Consider the following 25,219-nt stretch of genomic DNA (forward strand, 5'->3'; position numbering starts at 1 on the left):
GATAACTGGTGATAAAAACTAGAAAAATAGGTAAAACCTACGATTCTAGTAAATATCGATAACTAGTGAATAAATCTAAATGAAACAACAGCGATGCACCCGAAGTTAAAGCTTAGAATTTACTCGATAAACGGAACTTACAAGATCGGCCGGAGGTCAAGTCGATGCAGCCCTGCCAACCTGTACGAACTCGTGAAAAAGAAGAAAGTATTTGGCGAAGTCGCCTGCTTGAAAGTAAGTGCGAGGAAAATAGTAATTGGTTGTATTGAATCGTTGATGATTACAGATCTACAAAGGTAGCTATTTATAGCCCCGTACAGAGGACTCCTTATCTGACTAGAACTCTATCCCTAATTCAAATAGAAAACGAATATTTACAAGTACGATTCGTACTAGGTTGGTTATTATACGCTTCACGGGCTAATTTCCTCTTCATCCTTCTGCTCCCTTTCAAGCCCATACCGGCCCAATTATTTCCAACCTCCTAAACGGCCGATTCCTCATCGGCAAAGGGTAACCGATCGGGAACCTGGCGTGTCCGATCCACACCCCAAGGGTTAAGCGAGGCAGAAGTCCTAAAGATCCATCGGCCGATCCTGTACTGTAGCATCGGCCGATCTTGGACTGTAGCGCCAACCAACCGATCTCTAACTGTAGCACCATTCGGCCGATTTCCAACTGTCACCCCCGCATTCTGCTGTACCTTCCCATTTCCTCTTCTCCTGGCGCTGATTTCACTTGTGACGAAATCTGGCGTCAACAGCAGTAACCAACCTATATAGCACCTTGATAAAGAGTCGTATCTCATAATGGCGACTCGCAAGAGGCCTATTTTCTCATGGTCACCATTGCGAGGTGGATGTTGACACCTCCGGTTTCCCAAAGCTTTACCTCAAACGACTCCTACAATACTTGCCATCGATCCTACTCAACATTACGCAATTGTTTGGCCTTTTCCCTCCCACATGTTGTCACCACGCAAGGGTAATCACACCGACTTCCTACGCACTACTAAGATGGATCCGCAAGATATAGACTAATCACCACGATTATACCTATTCCTACTAAGAATATAGGCTAGCTAGACATATGAGAATAAGCATGCATCATAGTAGATTAAAGCACAAGATTAGATTGATATCACCGTCATGTGTACATAGGCCTTGATGAATACAAGGCTTAACTCTTGAACTCCACCATGGCTTCGCCGTGCAGGGACGACCATGGCGGCTAGGGTTTGGCCTAAGTCATCTCCTAGACTGTCGGGGATAGATCCCCAATAGGGAAGGAAGAATACCGACTCCTACTAGGATTCCTCTGTAATCCTACTAAGACTCATACCATGTGTTGGCGCTAGAAATTGGTCAACCGAACCCCAGCGACCGACACACGACCCGGGAGAATCTGCTTAGCTCCTGTTCGGGTGAATGCCCTGGTGCGGTTCGCGCGGCGTGCCAGCCAATCTGACCTGTTGATTGGCAAGGAAGAACACGTGTCAAATTCAGTAACCACGATCGGCTAAGTTTCCGATCGAGATAGCTTATCGGCAGATCGGCCGATTTACTGTGATAATGAAATCGGCTATAAGACAGCACGATCCCTGTAGCTCCGTAAACAGATAAATACTAAAGCAATCGGTACAAAGCTTATGAAAACAGTACTAGGAAAAGATCTAATCGGCAACGAATGAATCTGACTACAGAAAGCGACGGAAGCCGATACTACCGATTCCTAGCAGGATAACTGATGATAAAAACTAGAAAAACAGGTTAAAACCTATGAATCTAATCGATATCGATAACTGATGAATAAATCTAAACGGAACGACAGCGATGCGCCAGAAGTTAAAGCTTAGATATTACTCGATAAACGGAACTTACAGAATCGGCCGGAGATCAAGATGATGCAGCCCTGCCAACCCGCACGAACTCGTGAGAAGGAAAAGTAATGGCGAAGTCGCCTGCTTGACAGTAAGTACGAAGAATAAAGTAACTTGTTGTATTGATTGATTGTTGTGTTTACAGATTTACAAAGGTAGCTATTTATAGCCCCGTACAAATAATCTTCTTAACCGACTAGAACTCTATCTCTAATTCAAACAGAAAACAAATATCTACAAGCACAATCCGTGCTAAACTAATTATCCCACGCTTCGTGGGCTAAACCCCACCTTATCCTTCCATCTTTCCAAGCCCATACAGGCCCACCTTAGTCCACCTTCCTGATCGGCCGATTTCTTATCAGCAAAGGATTGCCGATTGGGAACCTGGCGTATTCACTCTGAAGCGAAGTAAAAGCCACTTGACCGACTCCGCACTGTAGCACCCTTTGGCCGATTCCTATCCGTACTCCTTCAATTTCTTTCTTCTTTGGCGCCGATTCTACTGATGACGAAATCCGGCGTCAACACCATGTAATCCTACAAGAACTCCTACCTTATAATTGACTAATAATCCCGCCCCCTGGAGTATATAGAGGAGGGTAGGAGTTCCTAGATTGGTAGGCCAAGACCTCATAGAACCATAACAGAAGACCAAATCCTCAATACCAAACAACACTCAAGCGCAGGGCGAAATATACAATACCCAAACAGGACTTAGGGTATTACGCTACTGTATCATCCGCATCTGCATCTGCATCGGCGACCACACCGATTACTCAGAATTTTATACCGGAGGTAAATACCGAATCTTTCCTCTATCGGTAACGTATTTATCTTAGATCTACTCTTTATATTTCTTATGCCCCTTTTCCTTTTTTAGGCGGTTAGACATAGAATTACTATTCATCTCACGGGTAGTCCTGGCCTTGTTTGCCTCGGTCCCATGGGAGACCCGGATCCAGCAGACCTCATAAACTTGGAAACTGATCGGATACCTTTCAAACGATCTGATATGAACTTAGATCAATGGGCCAGCACTTTTAGATCTTGGCCGAATGAAACCCCAGGTTGGAGGGAATGGTACCAACGGGTAGCCGCATCAAGAAGCGTCTCGTGGGATGAGCTCAAAATCGGCCAATGTATCAACCTTTCCCTGTCGCAAATGGAGAAAAACGAACCGCTAGTGATGGCGGCTTCCTATTTTTGGTCTGACGCACTTAATGCATTCTTATTTGGACACGGTCCCATGACTCCCACTCTGGCCGATGTGGTCCTCTTGACCGGCCTGGATGTATCCTCTCCTGACACGCCTTTCCAACTTCTGACCGTACCATCGCATCGGCTGGACACAAGAAGAATCGGCGGCTGGAAGGGCTTTATTAATGATAATAAGAAGACCGGTACTGTTGATAACAGGGAGCACACCGCTTTCCTGATGATGTGGCTCGAAAAACACCTCTTCTGTGGAAGAGCCGCCGGCCCAACAACCAACACCCAATCTTTAGCCGAGGCACTGTCGAAAGGAAACCACATTCCTCTCGGGAAACATCTTCTGGGTGCTGTGTACCACATGTTCCACCAAATCGGCACAAAACTTTCCAAGGGAGAACCAATCGGCAACCCAGGTGGGCCTTGGTGGTTCGTCAATTTATGGTTGAACCTTTATATGAACAGGATCACTCGGCAGCCAGTGGACCGCATGACATTTCCCAATATTGAATCGGCAGAAGACCCTACCGAGCGCCGCCGATGCATGTCTTATGGTGAAGCAGCATCAGCTTTTCCAGGTTGTGCGTATTCCGCTACAAAGGTAGCCGAGTACTTTCGGTGTTTTTATAATGGATTTAATGAGGACGCAACTATCTGGTTTCCATATCAGCGAGACATTCCCATCTTCGAGCTCCCTTCCTGTTTTGATTCAATTTCTGGCCGGTTTGATGAAGATCTCTATGAAGGGTTGATCAAGCCAGGGATCCTACCGGCCAACTTCTTCTCAGGGAAGGATGCCCCTACGTACGAATTCTACAACCCTTCTGCCGCAGCACGACAATTCGGCATGGGTCAGCTGCCGATTCAGGTGTACTTTGCTGGCAAAATCAAGTTTAGAGATGATCTCACATCTGGCCTAGATTACGGTCGGTTGCGAGACCGAATTCCAGATTCCAGTACAATTAACTTGAACGACTGGCTAGTAGCTCCATTTGCTGTCCAGCCGTTCAAACTCTGGTGGGCTGATTGGAAGCAATTCCTCTTCTGCAACTCAGCATCGGCATACTGCAATCTTCTGGACCCGACCAACATTGATCCAAACGCCGAGGTACCTCACATGGCCGATTTTTATTCCCTTTCATTCCTCTTAACACGATCAAGTACTAATGATTTTATTATTTTAGGCCGAGAATCGGATCCCTCCAACACACAGCCGCAGCGGACGACTGATAGAGAATCATCCATACACTACTTATCCCCTTATCGGCCATAACGCCCCGTCTGTTGACGTGATTACTGGCCGATCGAAACAAGTTCATAAAAGGACTACCAAGAAGACCAGTCGCCGAGTCCGGGCTCGTACGGGATCGGCGGATCCTCCTGTGAGCGTATCGGCAGAAACTTCGGCCGTACCACCTCCTCAAGTCATTCAAGGTGCCGATACTCAAACCATGACGCAAGCTGGGGCGGCCGCCGCATCGTTGTTGTTGGAGGCCATACAGGTAAAACTGAGTTGCGCTGCCTCCGATTATTATTTTTGATATTAATTTTTTTTTCTTTTATCTTTAAACTGCACAGAGCATCCCTACAGAAGTACCACAATCGGCAGCAGCCCCTCCAGCTATTGACGCGCCCCCGTTTCTTTTCGTTAAAGTATAGAACTTCTCGTACCGATTTCCTTTGGGCATTCACGTACCGTATTTATTCAGACTTCTGACACAGGCCATCGGCACATCAATCGCTCCTTGATCGTCGATTTCTTTTCAGGGGGCTGGTCCAAGCACGGCGCCGATTATCGTGGAGTCCTCTTCATCTGATGAACCCATGACGCAGGCCCCCGAGCAAGGCATGGCGGCTTCTCAAGTGCAACATGAGGAGATTCGCTTCAAAATGGTAACTTTTCTGCTTCTGCTTCTATCTCAGCCGATTTGCTCTTTCTTACAGCTGGTTTATTTCTTTTCTTTATTATCTTCAGGAACAGGATACCCCCGACAACAGCCTCTTTTCTTTTGCGGTCGCCCTCTCTGACGACGAAGAAGTCGCTTCTCGCCAAGTCGCCTTGAGTTCCGTTCCTGATGACGTCCGAGCCAAACTTTCCAGCATCCGATCCCTCCTTCAAGGGGACATCGGCCGATTAGTAGAAGACGCTTCACCGATTCGGCAGCTCTTCAATGACGTCAGCGGACGAGTACCAGAAGAGGCGGAGGAGGCCCTGGCGCCGGCAGCCTTCATCGAGTCTATGAGGATCCCGGTCTTCAGAGCCCTTCGTCACATGGCCGATCGCGCCAAGCTGACCAAGGCTCGCGAAGAGGAAGACGCTTTCAAGCGTCAGGCTTAAGAGGCGAATCGGCGTATCCATGTTCTAGAAGACTCCCGCCCGGCGATCATAGGTGAGATAGACCATCTCAAACGTCGGAGGGCGGAGCTTGCCAAGGAAATGGAGCAAGTGACCAAGGCAATCAGTGCCGAAGAGAACAAACTCCAAGAGCTTCCTTCTGTTATTGCCGATTTAACACGGGAGAGGCAACGCTTTGCTCACGAGGCACTGAGACTTCATCGCAGCGCATCGGAGGTTCCTGGATCGGCGGAAGAAGACCAACGGGTTCTTGACTCTGCCGATCAGATCCGGCGCCGGGCCATCACGACTATCGATACCCTTCTGGGTAATCTGTAAAAACACTGACCGTTTTGTACGAATCATTTACTATCTTCTTTGACCGCCCCTCGCGACGCCCTTTCTATTTATTGCCTTCTTATTACCGATGGGACGTAGCTTTACCAGATTTCCACGCATTCTTTTATAAATACCAACCTCGGCGCTTACTCCTGGTAGCACCAATCTTGGCCCTCGGTTTAACTTTTCTGCCCCTTCTCATCGGCGCAATTTCTCTGCCATGGCCTCGTCGTCTTCTTCTTCCTCTGTTAACCAGGTGAAGTCTTTGACCTCTACCTTCCTTTCTTTCTTAGACCCTAAGGGAAAGGATATCCCCCCTCATTCCTTCTTTGTTTCAGCATCAACGTCTTAGCCCCGAGCTCGTGCGCGCCATTGAGTGCATTCATTCCGAAGATCCATTAACATCGGAGGACAAGATGCTGATCGTGGCTCACCGAGAGGAGCTCCAGGACCACATTACCACGGAGGCTCGCGTGGTCTTGGATTCCGTGGTGAGTGAAAGTAACCATCAATCTCCACCTGTCAGGAGCGATCGTTGTGGTGATCTTGAAGACGACATCGCCACGGAGGCCCGAACGATCCTGGACTTCGTGGAGAGGAACGGCAGCCGGCGACCTCCCATCGGCAGGAGTCATCCACTCCCTCGGCAAGTCGTTCTTGAAGATGCGGGAGCGGGGACTTCACGCCCTCCCGTAGATCTCCCCCGTCAAGTCGAAGCGGAGATTTCAATGAAGGCCATAGAAGAAGAATACATCCGACTCATGATAGAGTTAGGTCGGGCTGAGAGGGAGCGTAAGAAAAAGAATAATTAGTTGCTGTATTTTTTGTTCTAAGGGCGACTAAACATGTTGTCGGCCATGTGACCCGTCGCCCGTACCGAATGAATGTAATCGGCCGTTCCGGTCGACTTCATGTGTGTCTCAAGACCGAATCGTATCGGTCATGTATGATCGTGTTGATTCCTTAGGCACCGACCCATATACTTGGGTAATATCTTTTTAAGTACCTCCCATTCAGAGCTCTAGTGAATTCTTCTCCTTCTATTGTTTCCAAGATATAGGCATTCCCTGGAGCGCATTTGCCGATTTTATACGGCCCCTCCCAGGTAGGAGACCATTTGCCGAATTTAGGATCTTTCGACCCGATCGGTAGTACCAACTTCCATACCAAATCTCCGGGGGAGAACTGCTTGACTTTGACCTTTTTATCGTACCACCTGGCCACTCTCTTTTTATTCTCTTCGATACTTATCAGAGCCCTTAGTCGTTGGCCGGCCAAATCATCAAGTTCTTCCTTCATAAGAGACGAGTAGTCATTGGCTGACAACTGGTCTTGAAGTAAAATACACCTTGATCCTGCCCTTGACTCCCACGGAAGTACTGCATCGTGACCGTATACCAACTGATAGGGAGATAACTTGGTGGCCCCATGACAGGCCATTCTGTATGCCCATAGGGCTTCGGTCAAACATAAGTGCCACTTCTTCGGGTATTCTTCAATCTTCCTTTTGATCAACTTGATTATTCCTTTGTTGGAAGATTCTGCTTGACCATTGGCCTGAGCGTAATATGGAGAAGAATTTAACAACTTGATGCCCATATCGGTCGTAAATTCCTCAAATTCCCCCGATGTGAACATTGTTCCTTGATCGGTTGTTATAGTTTGAGGGATACCGAATCGGTAGACGATATGATCCCTTACGAAATCGGCCATGATAGCCGAAGTCACAGTCCTTAGTGGGATTGCCTCCACCCATTTGGTGAAGTAATCGGTAGCAACCAGAATAAACTTGTGCCCCTTGCTTGATGGTGGATAAATTTGGCCGATAAGATCTATTCCCCACCCTCTGAACGGCCATGGTTTGATGATGGGATTCATGGCCGACGCGGGTGCACGTTGGACATTTCCAAACTTTTGACACTCCTGACAACCCTTATAATATTTAAAACAGTCTTCGAGGATCGTAGGCCAATAGTACCCGTTGTTTCTGATCATCCACTTCATCTTATGTGCCGATTGGTGAGCTCCGCATACCCCTTCATGGATTTCTCCCGTTAGAGTCTTGGCTTCTTCTGTCCCAAGGCATTTAAGAAGAACACCATCGATCGTTCGGTAGAACAGATCATCTTCGAGCAGTACGTACTTGGTAGCGTGAAAGCGCACTCGTCGCTCCACCTTTCTAGACGGATCCTTCAGGTAATCGGCAATTTCTTTACGCCAATCGTCGGCTGCAAGCTCTAAAGCCATGGCGCCCGGAATCGGCCGATACCCAAATGCGTGTTGAGCGAGTTTGTTTGCTTCCTCGTTGTGGTCTCTTGGGACGTGTTCGATTACTGCCGATCTGAATTCTTTTAAAAGCTGTAAGCAATCTTCGTGATGAATTCGTAATATGTCATCTTTGCACTCAGCCCTTCCGGTTAGTTGATCCACAATTAGCATCGAATCTCCGAAGACCTCAACAGAATCGGCCTTGACTTCCCTCAATAATCGTAAGCCTTTTAATACGGCTCTGTATTCTGCTTGATTGTTTGTGGCGGCGGTTTCTATCGGCAGAGAAAAATCATATCTTGCCCCCCGAGGCGATATGAGAACGATGCCGATTCCCGATCCGACTCCGCATGATGATCCATCAAAAAATAACTGCCAAGGAGCTAGTTCCACGAAGGCAATCTCTGGCCCACAGTGCTGGGCAACGAAATCGGCCATGACTTGACCTTTGACGGCTTTTGCCGATTCGTACCGTAGGTCAAATTCTGATAAAGCTAAAATCCATTTTCCGATTCGCCCTTTCAATATCGGCAGTGACAGCATGTATTTCACTACATCATCTTTGCATACGACTATACACTCTGCCGACAGTAGATAGTGTCTGAGTTTGGTGCACGAGAAGTAAAGGCACAAACACAAACGCTCCACTGGAGGGTATCTTATTTCGGCATCCAGGAGTCTTCTACTAACGTAATAAATTACCCGCTCTTTGCCTTCAAACTCTTGGACTAGAGCTGACCCGATAGCTTTGTCATCGGCTGATAGATATAGTTTAAACGGCTTACCCGTTTGAGGGGGAACCAGGACTGGGGGTGAGACCAAGTATCGCTTGATGTCCTCTAACGCCTTGCGCTGTTCTTCTCCCCATATAAATTCCTGGTCTGGCTTCAACTTCAGAAGTGGTGTGAACGCCTGAATCCGTCCAGATAGATTAGATATAAACCTTCTGATGAAGTTTACCTTGCCGATTAGAGACTGTAGCTCAGTTTTGTTCTGTGGAGCGACGACTTTGTTGATGGCCGCTATGGTCTTCTGGTTGACTTCTATACCTCGTTCGTGCACCATGAATCCTAAGAACTGTCCGGCGGAGACGCTGAAAGCGCATTTGTTGGGATTCATCTTGAGGCCATGCTTTTTGGTACACTCTAGCACCCGTCGTAAATCGGCTAGGTGTTCCTCGTGGCTTTTGGACTTGACCACAACGTCATCGATGTAGATCTCCACCAGGAGGCCAATGAGTTTGTGGAAAATATAGTTCATGGCTCTCTGATATGTAGCACCAGCATTCTTCAAGCCAAAAGTCATCACCACCCACTCGAATAGACCAAGATGGCCTGGACATCTGAAAGCCGTTTTGGGTATATCCTCTTCGGCCATAAGTATTTGATTGTATCCGGCGTTTCCATCCATGAAGCTAATAATTTTGTGCCCCGCGGCAGCGTCGATCAGTACATCGGCCGTAGGCATGGGGTAACCATCCATCGGTGTGGCCTGATTAAGATTTCTGAAATCAACGCAAACGCGCAGCTTCCCGTTTTTCTTGTACACCGGTACGATATTAGAAATCCACTCGGCATAACGACATTGCCGAATAAATTTTGCTTCAATTAGCCGAGTTATTTCGGCTTTTATGTCTGGTAAAATTTTAGGATTGCATCGCCGTGCGGGTTGTTGGTACGGCCGATACCCTGGCTTTATGGGTAGCCGATGTTCAACAATAGACCGATCTAATCCGGGCATCTCGTGATACTCCCAAGCAAAACAATCCTTGAATTCTCTTAATAAATTTGTCAATTTACACTTGTATTCTGGATCTAAAGTTGCACTAATAAAAGTCGGCCTTGGTTTGGTCCCGTCACCTAAATCTACCATCTCCAATGAATCGGCCGACGTGAATCCGTGTCCCAGCTTCCCGTCTTCTCGGGCGAACTGATCCATTTATTGCGCTTCTTCGGAGCCGACTGCTCGGATCGGCTGTAGGCCAAAATCGGTGACCTTTAGGAAATCGGTTTCCCACGCCCTACCTGATATGCACCTGACGGTTTCGCAGCTCCACTGCTGTGCGTCGGCTGCTGCGATGCTGTATGCGGAGTCGGCTTTGACCACCTCGATGTTATCACCGACCCATTGTACAAGGCATTGATGCATAGTTGACGGGATGCAGCAGTTTGCGTGTATCCAGTCTCGGCCAAGAAGCATATTATAGGACCCTTTGCCATTGATGACGAAAAATGTGGTAGGAAGGGTCTTACTGCCGATAGTGAGGTCGACGCAGAGAGCACCGCGAGCGTTTGACACCTTGCCTTCGAAGTCCTTGAGCATCATGTCCGTCCTGGTCAGGTCGTCGTCGCTCTTTCCCAGCTTTCGGAGTACGGCATACGGCATGATATTGACGGCAGCTCCCCCGTCGACCATCAATCTGGTGAGGGGGCGACCGTCAACATGCCCTTTAAGGAATAGTGCCTTCATATGTTGACGTTCGTCGTCTTCGGGCTTTTCGAACGTGGCCATCATTGGTTCTAAAACCAACCGTGCTGTTTGTTCCTCTATTGCCGACACGTCCTGTTGATCGGCAGGGGTCATGAATTCCATCGGCAATATGAAAACCATACCGATTTCGGCTGCCGATTCATCGCCCACCGACTCATCGTTGCCCTTGTCGTTTCCTTTGGGGCGCCATACCCGAGGCCTTCCTTCCTTCTTGTCCATCGTGCTCTCTTCTTCTTGCTGTTCCCATTGGTGAAGGCGTTGGATTCTTCGTTTTTGTGATTTGGTTAAACCATCGGGACACCATCTGGGGTTTATTGGCCTCCCTTCTTTCCTGGCGCGTTCCCATTCTGGCTCGCGTCCTAACGGGTTCTCGTCTGTTACCCGAGCATCGGCCATGTCTTGGAGCCGACTGTGAACGCTGGCTTTGCTATTTGATTGATCGTGTCGGTCGGTCCTGCCCCCCTGCCTATTATGGCTTCTACTTTCTGACCGATCATATCGGTCACTTCTGCCCCCCAGCCGATCACGCATGGAAGGGCGCTGATCATCTGGGTTGCGCTGATTCCTGCTGATCGGTTCTGGCCTTCCATCTCTGGAGCGAGACCTGGTGAACGGCCGATTGCTTCGATAGGGACCGTTGCACTCTGGGCAAGTATCGGCCGATGGTAGTCTGAGGTTGTTTTCCCAACAATGGATGAAGAATGGGCATCTCCAGTGCTCCTCGTGCCGCCGCATCGCTTCCTCTCGGGACCTCGAACGTTCATGTTGGCGTTGGTACTTTTGGAGCAGGAACTGGGAAGTAATGCGTGGTCCTTCTGATTCACCATCATCGGCCTCCATTCGTCGTTTTCCCTTGACGTCCTCAGTCGTAGCTTGATTTCTAGGATCGACAGCGCCACTCCTTTTTGCCGACTCGGACGTCAGCACCTTTGTTTGGAGAGAATTCCTCCCCGTGTCAGCCATGTTGGTAGGAAAAGGGTGCTGGTCGATTTTCATTGGTTTGGCCGGTTTTGTCGGCACTTCAAATTTAAGTCTGCCCTGCTCAATGGCCGACTGTATTTGTTGCCTGAAGATTTTGCATTCGTTTGTATCATGTGACGTGGCATTGTGCCACTTACAATACTTCATCTTCTTCAATTGTTCGGCAGAGGGTATCGTGTGGTAAGGCGAGAGTTTAATTTGTCCTTCCTGGAGTAGAAGATCGAAGATTTTGTCAGCTTTAGTTGTGTCGAAACCAAATGCTTCCGGCTCCTTTTTGCCGAACGGGCATGATATCGGCTTTTTTCCTTTAATCCACTCTGCGAGTCCGATGTCGGCGTTTTCCTCATCCTCTAATTCTTCCAGGAACGCCACTTTCTTCTGGAAATTTCTTCTTGGATCGAATGGACGCACCTCCTGTCCGGACAATCGGTGGACAATCTGGCTCAGGCTCTCGAACTCTTGTGAAGCATATTTCTCCTTAATGTGTGGCAGCAGGCCTTGGAAAGCTATATCGGCCAACTGCGCATCGGTTAGAGCCAAGGAGTAGCATTTGTTCCTGATCTCCCGAAATCTTTGTATATACGAGGGTATCGGCTCATCACTTCTTTGCCGAAGGCTAGTCAAATCGGACAGCTTCATTTCATGGACCCCAGCGTAGAAGTACTTGTGGAACTGCCTTTCCAGATCGGCCCATGTGATAATTGAGTTTGGTGGCAAAGTAGTGAACCATTGGAAGGCCGATCCAGACAAGGATGACGAGAACAACCGTACCCGTAGGGCATCTTGCGTAGCTGCCTCCCCACATTGGATGATGAATCTATTCACATGTTCTACGGTAGACGTATCATCCATCCCTGAAAACTTGGTAAAATCAGGAACTTTGTACCGATGGGGAAACGGCAACAAGTCATACGTGGATGGATATGGTGTCCTGTAGGTATACGTTTGCACCTTCGGCTTCAGGCTGAATTGTTCTTGCATTACCTCCGCGATTTGCGCCGACCAATCTGGTTGTTGCTGGGGAACAGTTGGCGGTGGGATCGGCACATGCTGATAAATTGGAGGTTGAATAAAAGGAGGTTGATGAAAAGGTGGTATCTGAGTATAAGCCGGTGGTGTAGTAAAGGACGGCTGCTTGTAGGCACCACTTGTCTCATCATATAGCATGAGCTCTGACGTCTTGTTGACCTCCGGAGCGATAGGCTGGTATGGTGGTATGATCGGCCGAGTGGCCGTTTGGGAGGGTATCTGGAACGGAGAATTTCCTTGGCTGACCGATTGATTCAAACCGGTCGTGTGTATGGGTGCCCCCCAGGGTAAAGGGATGACTGGAGGGAGTGGTGCAGAGGACGGCTGGATGGAGCCGTATCCCAAAGGAGTTGATGTCGTAGAAGCACCAGATCCTCCGACTGAGGGTTGGATCGGCTGTGAAGCCTGATAAGCCTGATTTGGTGGCATCGGCTGAAAATACGTAGGTCCCCTGTACCCTTGAGGTATACCCCCGGTGAAGGAGTTGACAACAGCATTGTGCACCATGTTTGAAAGTACCGGGGATTGGTTGATGAAGGCGTGATGAAGAGATTGTTGAATCATATCGGACATTTTATCCGAATCTTCTGAAATTGTGATCTGGCGGGGAGTAGGGAAAGGAGACTTTTTAACAGTTTCCCCGCTCCTGGAACGACTGAAGGATTTCAAGCAAGTTTTACGGACTTGCTCCAGATACTGATTCAGCTCTTCTTTTTGGTCGTCCTTTAGATCTGCCTCCGTCACTTTGATGACGTTATCTTCGGAGACTTCAGCAGCTTTCGACATGACAGCGGTTGTATTGGTCCCACCAGGCGTGCCAAAAGTGTGTTGGCGCTAGAAATCGGTCAACCGAACCCCAGCGACCGACACACGACCCGGGAGAATCTGCTTAGCTCCTGTTCGGGTGAATGCCCTGGTGCGGTTCGCGCGGCGTGCCAGCCAATCTGACCTGTTGATTGGCAAGGAAGAACACATGTCAAATTCAGTAACCACGATCGGCTAAGTTTCCGATCGAGATAGCTTATCGGCAGATCGGCCGATTTACTGTGATAATGAAATCGGCTATAAGACAGCACGATCCCTGTAGCTCCGTAAACAGATAAATACTAAAGCAATCGGTACAAAGCTTATGAAAACAGTACTAGGAAAAGATCTAATCGGCAACGAATGGATCTGACTACAGAAAGCGACGGAAGCCGATACTACCGATTCCTAGCAGGATAACTGATGATAAAAACTAGAAAAACAGGTAAAAACCTATGAATCTAATCGATATCGATAACTGATGAATAAATCTAAACGGAACGACAGCGATGCGCCAGAAGTTAAAGCTTAGATATTACTCGATAAACGGAACTTACAGAATCGGCCGGAGATCAAGATGATGCAGCCCTGCCAACCCGCACGAACTCGTGAGAAGGAAAAGTAATGGCGAAGTCGCCTGCTTGACAGTAAGTACGAAGAATAAAGTAACTTGTTGTATTGATTGATTGTTGTGTTTACAGATTTACAAAGGTAGCTATTTATAGCCCCGTACAAATAATCTTCTTAACCGACTAGAACTCTATCTCTAATTCAAACAGAAAACAAATATCTACAAGCACAATCCGTGCTAAACTAATTATCCCACGCTTCGTGGGCTGAACCCCACCTTATCCTTCCATCTTTCCAAGCCCATACAGGCCCACCTTAGTCCACCTTCCTGATCGGCCGATTTCTTATCAGCAAAGGATTGCCGATTGGGAACCTGGCGTATTCACTCTGAAGCGAAGTAAAAGCCACTTGACCGACTCCGCACTGTAGCACCCTTTGGCCGATTCCTATCCGTACTCCTTCAATTTCTTTCTTCTTTGGCGCCGATTCTACTGATGACGAAATCCGGCGTCAACACCATGTAATCCTACAAGAACTCCTACCTTATAATTGACTAATAATCCCGCCCCCTGGAGTATATAGAGGAGGGTAGGAGTTCCTAGATTGGTAGGCCAAGACCTCATAGAACCATAACAGAAGACCAAATCCTCAATACCAAACAACACTCAAGCGCAGGGCGAAATATACAATACCCAAACAGGACTTAGGGTATTACGCTACTGTGTCGACCCGAACCTGTATAAATCTGTGTCTTGTGTCCTTGCTTTTACCTTCAAGTTCTAGGTACGATGATCCCCCATCAACTAATCTACTACCTTGGGATACCGCTCGGTAGGTTGCCGGATATAAAACATCAACATAGACAACTTTGGCCCTCAGCTCCCTCTGGTGAATGCCCTTGGTTTCGTCGAGTTTTGGTGGATGGATTCCGTGTACCGATGAAAATTGGGCATATTTATAGTTCATAGGTGCCGTGGAGCGAATGGCACGTCGATCGGGACTAGAAATGGGCTAGGCCGATCAGCCTATGTGATTTCACCACCTTCCCGGCCTCAAACGCCAAAACTTTCTATAAAAATATTGTAGATATTTTCAAGCCATGCAATTTAGATACCAAATTTGTCCCAATCGTGGTATGGATGAGGGAGATATGCTTCATGCAAGACCTGCTGCTTCCGCGGGCCTTATGACCTTCCAATCTTGGGTTTCCCTTAGCTTGGCCACGAGATTGATTTGCCAAATCACCACATACTTTGCCTCTAAGTCATCTAGAATGATGGTTCATCGAATGTGGATGCATTTGGATGGCGAATTGGTCCAAGCTGGTTGGCCTCTGGGTCCCAGGCCCTCCCCTCTTTTGGTCTCTGCTGATCCTCGTCTTTCTCATGTAGACTTCTTGTGTTGTCCAAAGTTCAGGTCCAAATCCAATTTGTAGAAAAATCCTTCATTATGTCATATTTCTTGTGATTTTATAATATGGTCCAAAACACAACACATATGCGAATATGGGGTTATTTCAGGTGCTAAGTGGCGGGTTAGTATAAGAATATTCATGAAAATGTTGACGCAAATCTAAACCTCAGGCTTCTGCGTGGAACAACATGGAGGACTTGGGAGATCTACTTAACTCCAGTGTAGGATACAAATCGGCTCGCGAGTGGTGCAAGGCGTGCCAGTCAATTTGACCTGAAAATTGACAAGGTAAACATTAAATTCCTAAGCCAACCGGCGGTGAAGCCTTTCGAACTCATGGGTAGGCATTCTTGGAATAAACACCATGATAGATAGATATTTAACGTAAGCATGCAGTGTGAATAAATAAAATATTAATGGCATGTGCCATCGGCTATATGAGCTGACATGCTAAGATAAAGTATTGTAACACAACAGCCATAGAAGGAGCCCTTGTTAACCATGCGCACATCAGATAGATTAATAGATCTAGTCAATATCATGATAAGTGTAATTGAACTTAGACAAGATAACACGAATGGGAGGGCATTAACATCAATCTATTAACCAAAAAGATTAGAACATAGTAAACAAGGACCTCTTGCCTACCGCTTGCAAGATAATTAAGCTAATAAAACCTAATCAATGTCATGACCGTGTAATTGAACTTAGACAAAGTAACATGGTGAGAGGGCATTAACTTTGGCCCATTAACTCAACTAGACAAGCTCGCTACAACAAAGCCTCCTATGCGCCCCTATCGGCTCAATGGCGTCATCATGCTTCCGTGAGATACAGATAAGACTCGACCGAAGCATCGGCTCTTAACAGTAGCGTGCTGACGTGAAGCCTGATGGTTAGCAATACGAGGGGGAGGGGTAAAGATCTATTGGACCTAGCATATATAAAGCAATAAAAGTCTGCAAAGTCTACCAACCAACATGATCTGATAACCGTGAAAATTTAAACAGGGTAAGGGAGCCGATGAGGACACCTAACCAGATCTAAGCCATTTGATAAATGTGAGTGCTTGATTAAACTAAGAGATCGATACAATACGACTTAATAAAACCAAACAACTCGATACTCGATAACTGTGAGAAACCATCGAAGACAAGCAGAATATTGGACAAACCCTTGAAAGTTCTACTTGCAATCTAAGATAACTCGATAACTAGCCACACAACAATACCAGAATATAATACTTAACTTAGAAAGTTCTGATAGAGGTTGTAATGACCGGGTGATGGAACTTACAAGCTCACCTGAGATCGAAGCCGATGCAGCCATGCGTGCAAGAAGGAACTTGTCAAATCTACTCTACTCCTACTCCTAGGGTTTTGGCGGTGTGGCGCTGAAAAGTTGTACCGATTGATTGATTATTATTATTTACAAGGCTCACGGGTTTATATTTATACCCTGAAGCAAGCTAAAATCCTAGTCGACTATGACATGACTATTACAGCTATTTCAAAAAACTACCAAAGATAAATCTCTAGGATTTCTCTTATTTGGTGGAGTCGATTTTGCTTCGGACTGGGCCCACCAGGTCTTCCATCAGTTTCTGGAATCGTGGTCAACAGTGGTTACTCTTGGTCCACACGGCTTCATCTGCAACCCTTTTCTCTCTCCTTCATCGGCTGTGAGAACCTTATCCACAGTGGTTGACCGTGGTCAAAAACCGATGTCAACAAAAAACACTATTCAAATGGCACTAAAAGGGTATAGATAATGAGCGTCAACAATCCCCCCATGCTTAAACCTTGCTCCTCCTTGAGTAAGTCCAGAATACTTGCTTAATCAAGAAATTAGCATTGCCCTTCGATGTCATCCCTACACTCAGTTATACATAAAAAGACACATTGCTCTTTCAAGTATTTAGCATTTAAAGTTAAGTTGTGACCGACTATTTTTCATCATGGAAGTAGACTAGCAATAAAGAACATGCCATAATAAAATAAATATAATTCTCTTAAACTTAACTGAACTTCAGACCTTTACTTTGTTCCATCATGAAGAGTTTTTCAAAAAGATGCAAATCCAACATAAGTGAGATTCTCTTGCAAAAGCTGATGGAAACACTCATCTCATTAAGTCACTCAAACCTATACTAGATTATTTTCAACCTATTCTACTTATATATGAAAGTGGAAGGCTTATGTGGAGCTTGGTAGGTAGAAACAATCCTAGCAAAATATTATATTCGAAATATTGTCAAACTAAGTAAGAGATCTATTAGGATTACTGAGACTTGTCAAAATGGCCATGAAAAATAAATGTTGGAGAGGGATTGTCGGTGTTTTGTACCGTCAACTAGTTATTGTACGCTATGCTTTCCTCACTTCCGATGACTAGCACACAAGAGATAAGGAGTTATATTGGTTCGGGAAGATCCCTAATCCAGTTTCGACAGGAGTCGTGTTCCTTGGATCAAATGCACTGGGCTTACAACGGGGTGCTTGCAAGCAAGCATTCGTGCGATGTGTGGGTGTATGTGTTGAATGCGAGAGAGAGTGAATGGAGGCTCGGTTGCCTTTATATAGCCTGGGATTGGGTAACAATGTTGAGAAATGGAGGAGATCCCCGACCTTAGAGGTCAGGGGTTGCGACGTGGTTGGGTTTTCCTTGCACCAAGAGGCTTCCCTATGCTATCCCCTTAGCTGGTTGTGGGCCTCGCATGTCTTGTACAGTGGCTCCTTTGCGACATGGGCTGCTTACACATGGCCTTGCTCCGTGGTGTGCTCCCGCAGCGTCCGCCAACTCTGTGGCAGAGAATGGGACGGGTGCTGCTACTGTCGTCCATACTAGTGATGAATGGGCAGACCTTGATTAGTGGCCTGGACGGGGCATGCCGCTCGTCCCAGCTTTCCCCGACCTCTTTAGTGCGCTCACAACCGCTCCTCACCGTGATGTTTGTTGCTGGGTCCCACCTCACCTGCGGGATCGTACTGGGTCTGGCGCGGTGGCATGGCCTTGATCTTGATGGGTCTCTTTGATACGAAGGTGATGATGACATCGGGGCGCATTCGGCCACACGTGGCCTTGTCCTACAAGCTGTCCTGGACGGTCCGAAGGGTGTAACCTCACCCTCGGACCTCCTGGTTAAAGGCCGGCTCCCTTCGCTTGGTCATGTCTCCAGCATGGGGTGGTCGGGGGGCCACACCCCACATTTAATGCCTCTCGTATGGCGTAGGTCTTCTTGAGTCAGGGAGTGTGTGAGGTGCTGTTGGCTCTGCCCCCGAGTTGGCTAAGCCGGCAAGTCATGGCTCTTGGCTTCCGACCAAGGGAGGTCGGGTGGTGGGCCGCGATGTCATTTGGGCCATTTGCATGATGCTTCCGACTATTGGGCAGTTGGCCTTTTGGTGCCTGATCGCCCTAAGCCCATTTCCTAAGGGTACCACTGATATAGGAACCCATTAGTAGCCCTCGAAGCTTCTCCCGACCTTGTGGTCGGGGGAAAGGCTCCTTCACCCTTCTTGCCATTCGATGTCTTAGGTGTCCTATGGGTTCGTGCGAGCAGACCCACTAGGTCTATTCCCCGAGTTTCTGAGGGAATTGAAGATTCGCTTAGAAGGTTTTTAATGCGGGCACTACCCGTCCCTTGCCACCATTCAGGCATTGTCAGGAGACCCTTTTTGACCTTCTGGTTCCTTCATGGTTGCACACCGGTGTGCAACCAGGACCAGTTCGCCCGGTGCCTTGCACAATGTGGAACCCCGAGGTCTTGCTTAGGGCATGATTTCGTCCTGTAGCTTTTCACGTGGGTTTGCCGGTGCATCGGGGCTCGCGGCATCCTTGCCTGGTGGGTGCCCCTCTTTGAACCTTGCGGTGTCGCATGGCTTAGCCCTGCTTTCAGGCTATAAAGCCTGTGTCTTGTGCTACTTGGGGCTCCAGGCTTCACTTTCCACGAATGCTTCCTTGTGCGGGTAGAGGGATGAGGCCTCCGAAAGGGCGTCTCCCAGCCTACCCTTGATGCTAGAAGAATCTCAGCAAGTGGCTGGGCGTGCCACAGGAGGTCTGAGGCACCTCCGTTCCTGTTGCTGATCCTGCTCCAAGATCCTCGCGAATCCGGCGGGAGGAACCGGTAACATGCAAGAATAGCCTCTGGGTTTCTCGGGGATCACTCAGGAGCCCCGATTGCTCCCGTTTCAATCCTCTATGGACTCGCAGGCTCGATGAAGACCGCCATGACGCTGCTCCTGAGCCTGTTGGGTACAACTATGGCCCCCTCTCATCTCCGATGGGAGGCTTTAAGTGCGGTCGTGGTTTGCTCTCTTTCCAGGGGAGATGGTGGCATCACTTGAAGGAGCTAAAAGTGCTCTCATCCTTGGTACCACCTCTGCACAGGCAGCCCCCAAGGTGCTAATTCTACAAGAAACTCAGTGACGTGAGCATCCACCACTTCACGCTGCCCTTGTAGCAGCACTCCCCGTGGGCCCCAGGTATTGCCTTGCTCGTCAACACTAGCATTTTTTGTATCTGTCCATGGCGTCTTGGACGCCCTTCTTTTAATGTTTGTTCCACGGAATAATAAATTTTGTCCTTGGTGCATGTTGCGAATGGCTTGCTTGGACTCGGGGGCTAGTCGCTCTGAGCCCCTGGGTGCGCTGCTCCCGCGATAGTGCGCTTGTGTGGTTGGGGTCATGCGCCATGCGTTCCCTTCGCGGGGAGAGGCTCCTTGCCTACCATGCTGGTTGGGCAAGTGCGCTCGTTCGAGTGTCGCAGGACAATCTGAGCGGGACCCTATCATCTTTGTGATTGTGGAAAGTTCGGCTTTGTCTTGCTAGGAGATGTCCTATTATTTGCCCGTTTGGTCCCCGACCTCCTGCGTGGGAGGTTGGAGGGCTCGTCGCCTTCCCTTGTTGGGAATACACAGAGCGGACTTGTAATCAGGACTGAGATACAGTGGGAGGATGTTTGGGGCCACGTGGCATCCCGAATCATAGTTACTGGGACTCTCTCAGCCCATCTGTCCCTAGCTCTAGGTTTAGTTGGGCCTTAGGATGACCGCGAGCCTGTCCATTGGGCTGGCCTTCGTATCCTGGCCTGCTACTTAGGCTTGGCCCAACCGCTAGGGCGGAGCAGCTGAAGGGTTGTTGCACGAGAGAGAGAGAGAGAGAGAGAGAGAGAGAGAGAGAGAGAGAGAGAGACAGAGAGAGAGAGAGTTGACACTATTTTTGACATGTGTCAAAATTGGCGTCAAAAGGAAGCAGAGATGCTGATGCACGACAGAAGGGCAACGGCTAGCAAAAATGACCAATAAAGTCACAAAGGTTCAGCCGATGAAAGGTGCTGGAGACCCAGCTGATGAGGACGGGAGGTGTCAGCCGATGAAGGGTGATAGGGACCCAGCCGATGCGAGCAAGAGGATTCCAATCGATCAGAGATATTGGGGTTCGACCGTTAAAAGACAAGAGAATCTTGATCGGCAAAGATATTGCGAGACAATGGATGTAGAGTTGGTCGAGGGAGGACAAATTCGTTTTCGTCTCTTGTACGAGTCCTTTTATTTAGACAAGTTTGTTTCTTTGGTTATAGATATTGTATTGCGTTGTAATCGACCATGACTAGGAGTCTTGAGTTTAGGATATAAATAGAGACCCTGCAAGGTCTGAAAAAGATGTACACTCAAATAAATAAATCTACTTTATTTGTAATTTACTTTCAAGTCGGCGACTTCGCCAAAGTTCTCTTTTTCTTCACGAGTTCTTCCAAGTTAGCAGGGCTGCATCATCTTGATCTCCGGCTGGATTGTAAGTTCCGCGTTTACTGAGTAATTTCTAGGCTTTAACTTCCGGTGCATCGCTGTTGTTTCGTCTAGATTTATTCATCAAGTTATCGATATTTGCTAGATCTGCAAGTTTATTTGTTTAAATCTTGTTGCTTTAGCTTTTATCACTACTATCCAGCTTGAAATAGGTTTCGATCAACTTCTTATCCTGTTCTTCAATCAAGAACTGTTTTATAGCCGACTAGATCTGTTTCAAGTGTTGTTTGCGTAGCATTGTTTAGGTTGCGTTTCAACAGTTCCTTTGCATTGATTACGCATACATCGGTTGACCTAGTCGATTGTCTTTTTCTGTATTGGCTACCTAGCCATTTACGATCTCTTGGAGCTAATCGGAACACCAGCCAATTGCTCTCGAATTTAACGTCTTCTTTGCCCTTGTCAATTGGCAGGTCAAATTGACTCGCATGCCTTGGATCGAGAGGGTTACAACCTGTACTTGAGCGAAGTAGATCTCTCAGGTTTCGTTTGTTACTATGTGAAGGTCATCGTCCGATTTTTGTGTCAACACACTTTTGGCACACCCAGTGGGACGAGCAGTTTTCAACATGTCCATTCCGGAACCTTCTGAGCTCTCAAACAAAAACATCATGGAGGTTACGGAAGATGATCTTTAGGAGGATCAGAAAAGTGATCTGGCAAGAGTTATGGAGGAATATAAATTGATGTACTTGAGATCCTATAGCCTTACTAAGAGGGGAGAAGCTATTAAAAAGCATGATTTTCCAACCCCTCGTCATATCACTATCGATGAGAATCTAGGGAAGATTCAAGAGATGGTCAACCAAGCTGTTCATCAAGCGTTGGTCAATCAATCTTTAGTGATGACCAACACCGTTCACAACGTTGTCGTCAACACATTACTCGGGGGATCTTCTCAAGGTTATCGAGGTTTGGCCTATGAGTCCCCTAGTAGGGTGAATAGTGCCCCAATCAGAAACATCATGACAACGCCTGGTATGACTCATTCGGTTTCTCAGCCGATGCAGTCAAGAGGAGGTTATAGTGTTATGCCACCACTGACACCCAATGCTACACTACCTCCACCGACGCAGATGGGGACTCCGACTTCCCCAATATATTCTACTTCATCGCCGTTGACTTCATCATCGGCACAATGGGGAGCAGCAGGAACACCAGTCAGATGGAACCCGATCACTGGGTTTGGAATGCCTCCAGGGTCATTCACCCCATCCATAGGGTCTCATATACTAATACTACAGGTGTTGACTCCTCAACCGACGACTCACCATCAACAGCAAGATACTTCAGAAGTCAATGGGGGAACCGACACTTTGATGCCTCATCAAGATGGGTCAACGATGATATTGTATAATGAGGAGGTAGGCACACTAGAGCACATTAACCTTCCTAAGCGGCAAGCATCGGTTTCTCAGCTGATAGTTCAGTCGTAGCCTTAGCAACAAGCATCGGCTTCTCAGCCGATAGTTCAGCCACAACCTCAACAACAAGCATCGGCTGCTCAAGCGATAGTTTTGCCACAACTGCAGCAACAAGCATCAGCTTTTCACCCGATGACTCGGCCGGTCATGCCGCAACAGCCACAGACTGCACATTAGCAGGTAGATTGGGCTGCAAAGATAGCTGAAGTAATGCAAGATTAGTTCGGGTTAAAACCTAAGCAGCAGACTTTCATGTACAGAATGTCGTATCCACCTGCTTATGATCTGCTTCCTTTTCCCCAACGGTATAAAGTACCTGACTTTACCAAGTTCTCTGGACAAGATGATACTTCTACGGTGGAGCACATCAACCGATTCATTATTCAATGTGGAGAAGCAGTTGCGCAGGATGCGTTGAGGGTTCGGCTATTCTCATCGTCTTTGTCCAGATCGGCCTTTGTGTGGTTCATGTCACTTCCAGCGAATTCTATTATTTCCTGGGCCGATCCGGAGAAGCAGTTTCATAAATACTTCTTTGTCGGAGTTCACGAGATGAAGCTCATGGATCTGATTGGATTGAGGCAGAGGAGTGATGAGTCAGTAGCTGGCTTTACACAAAGGTTCAGAGAAGTCAGAAACAAATGCTATAGTTTGGTCCTAAGTGATAGCCAGCTAGCTAAAGTAGCCTTTCAATGACTCTTGCCGCACATCAAAGAAAAATACGCATCACACGAGTTTGCAAGCCTGAGTCAACTTGTGCATCGGATGTCAAACCAGGAAGTGCACCCTTATGAGCAAAAGAGGAACTTCCAGAAGAGAGTTGCATATGTGGAGTACTCTGATTTGGATGAAGAGATGGAAATCAGCTTGGCTGAATGGGTCAAAACAAAGAAGCCAGTGTAGTGTCCATTTGGCAAGAAAGAACATGAAAAGTTTGGGTTCGATACTACCAAAGCCAACAAAATCTTTGATTTGTTGTTGCAAGAGGGGCAGATCAAGTTGTCGCCCCATCATACTATCCCGTCGGCTGAGGAGCTCAAAAAGATCAAATTTACTGTAAGTGGCATAATGCTACGTCTTATGATACAAATGAGTGTAAAGTTTTCCATCAACATATCCAATCGGCTATTGAGCAGGGAAGACTTAAGTTTGAGGCCCCTACAAAGCCAGCAAAGCCGATGAAGATCGACCAGCACCCTTTCCCAACTAACATGGTGGAAGTTGGTGGTAAGCGTGCGATCCAGACCAAAGTATTGACTTCAGATCGGCGAAGAAGAGTGGAGCTGTAGATCCTAAAGTTCAGATTTCAGCCAATGACATCAAGGGAAAAGGTCGATTAGAAGAAGGAGAAAGTTCAAAGGGACCTCGTAGGCCAATTACTTTGGTCCTCGGGCTCAGGCTCATGGTTGAACTCCTCCTCGTGCTCCTCCTCGGGTACTCCACGATCTACGGCACACACAAACGAGCACACAATAAATAAAAAGGAAATAAGATTTTACCCGTTGAGCTCTGAACAGAAAATGTGAACGGAAAATAGGTAGGAGGGATATTTTCATGAAATTTGGATATACCTCAGTGGAAATATATGAGAGGAGGCCATGGTCGAATTTAGGATCAATTGGAGGAAGTTTGGCGCATGAAATGACGGGTTACAGGGGTGGTAGGGCCTTAAATTAAGGTTTAGGACTAAACCGCGAGAACCAGGGACCTATTTGTAATTATTTCTGAAATGGTGGAAGGGCTTATTTGTTAATATAGAAAACTAGAGGGTCAGATTGAGAGGGGGGGATTTATCCCTTCTTCTTTCTTCTAGCTTGGAACAGAGGTGGGGGAGGGCACGGCCGGCGGCGGACCGGCCGGCTTGGCTTGCCTGCGGCAAGGCCGAGCGGCGGGGGAGGGGGAGGAGAGTGTGGGGAATCCATTTGAGGGGTCACCTCGGGCGATTGGTGGCTGGATCTAGGGGGCCAGCGGCGGCGGTTGGCGTAGGGAGGTGGGAGGTGGAGGGTCGGGCGAGCTCGTGGTTTGTGAGGAGGAGGCTGGCCTCGGGCGGCTTTTATAGCCGGCGGAAGGAGGCGGGCGGAGGGCGGAGGTGATGATGGCGGCCGGACTTTCGGCCGGTGGCGTGCCGGAGTGGTGAAGCTCATGGGAGGCGTGGGCTCGGTCGATGAGGGGGGCACAGGGGCGACGACCGCGTGGGGAGGCGCGCTAGGAGGGGCGGCGTGCGGTGGCCGGTGGGCGGGCCGGCGCACAGGGCGGCGACGCGACGGCGGCCTGGCGCGGAGCAAGCGGCGCGGCGCGCCTAGCTGGGTGCAGCCACGGGCGTGTGGGTGCTGGTAGGCACGCGGGCTAGCGCAGCGTGGGGCCAGCGCGGCAGGAGGTGGCGCAGGACGACGCGGCAGGCGCGGCGCGTCGCAGGAGCTGGCGGGCACGGGTGCGGCGCGCGGGCACGGGCGGCGCGACGCGCTGGGCAGGCAGGCGCGCGCGTGGGCGTGGGGCTAGCGCGGTGTGCGCGTGCGGGGAGCGGCGCCAGGGGCAAGGCGCCGGGCGCTAGGCGCCAGAGGAAAAAGGAGGCGGGGAAAAGAAAGGAGAGAGAGAAAGGAGGAAGAGAGAGAAGGAAGAAGGAGAAGGGAAAAAGAAGGAAGAAAAAGGAGGAAAAACGAGGGGAAAGA

The 25,219-nt window shown here is 48.3% G+C and overlaps 1 pseudogene; it reads left to right on the plus strand.

The window, feature by feature from the left end:
- The window catches only part of LOC111258146, a 36,956-nt pseudogene extending 13,503 nt beyond the window's left edge, over nucleotides 1–23,453 (plus strand).
- Nucleotides 23,454–25,219: the final 1,766 nt, after the last annotated feature.

This window comes from Setaria italica, chromosome I, assembly GCF_000263155.2.
Source record: "Setaria italica strain Yugu1 chromosome I, Setaria_italica_v2.0, whole genome shotgun sequence".
Lineage (NCBI taxonomy): Eukaryota > Viridiplantae > Streptophyta > Magnoliopsida > Poales > Poaceae > Setaria > Setaria italica.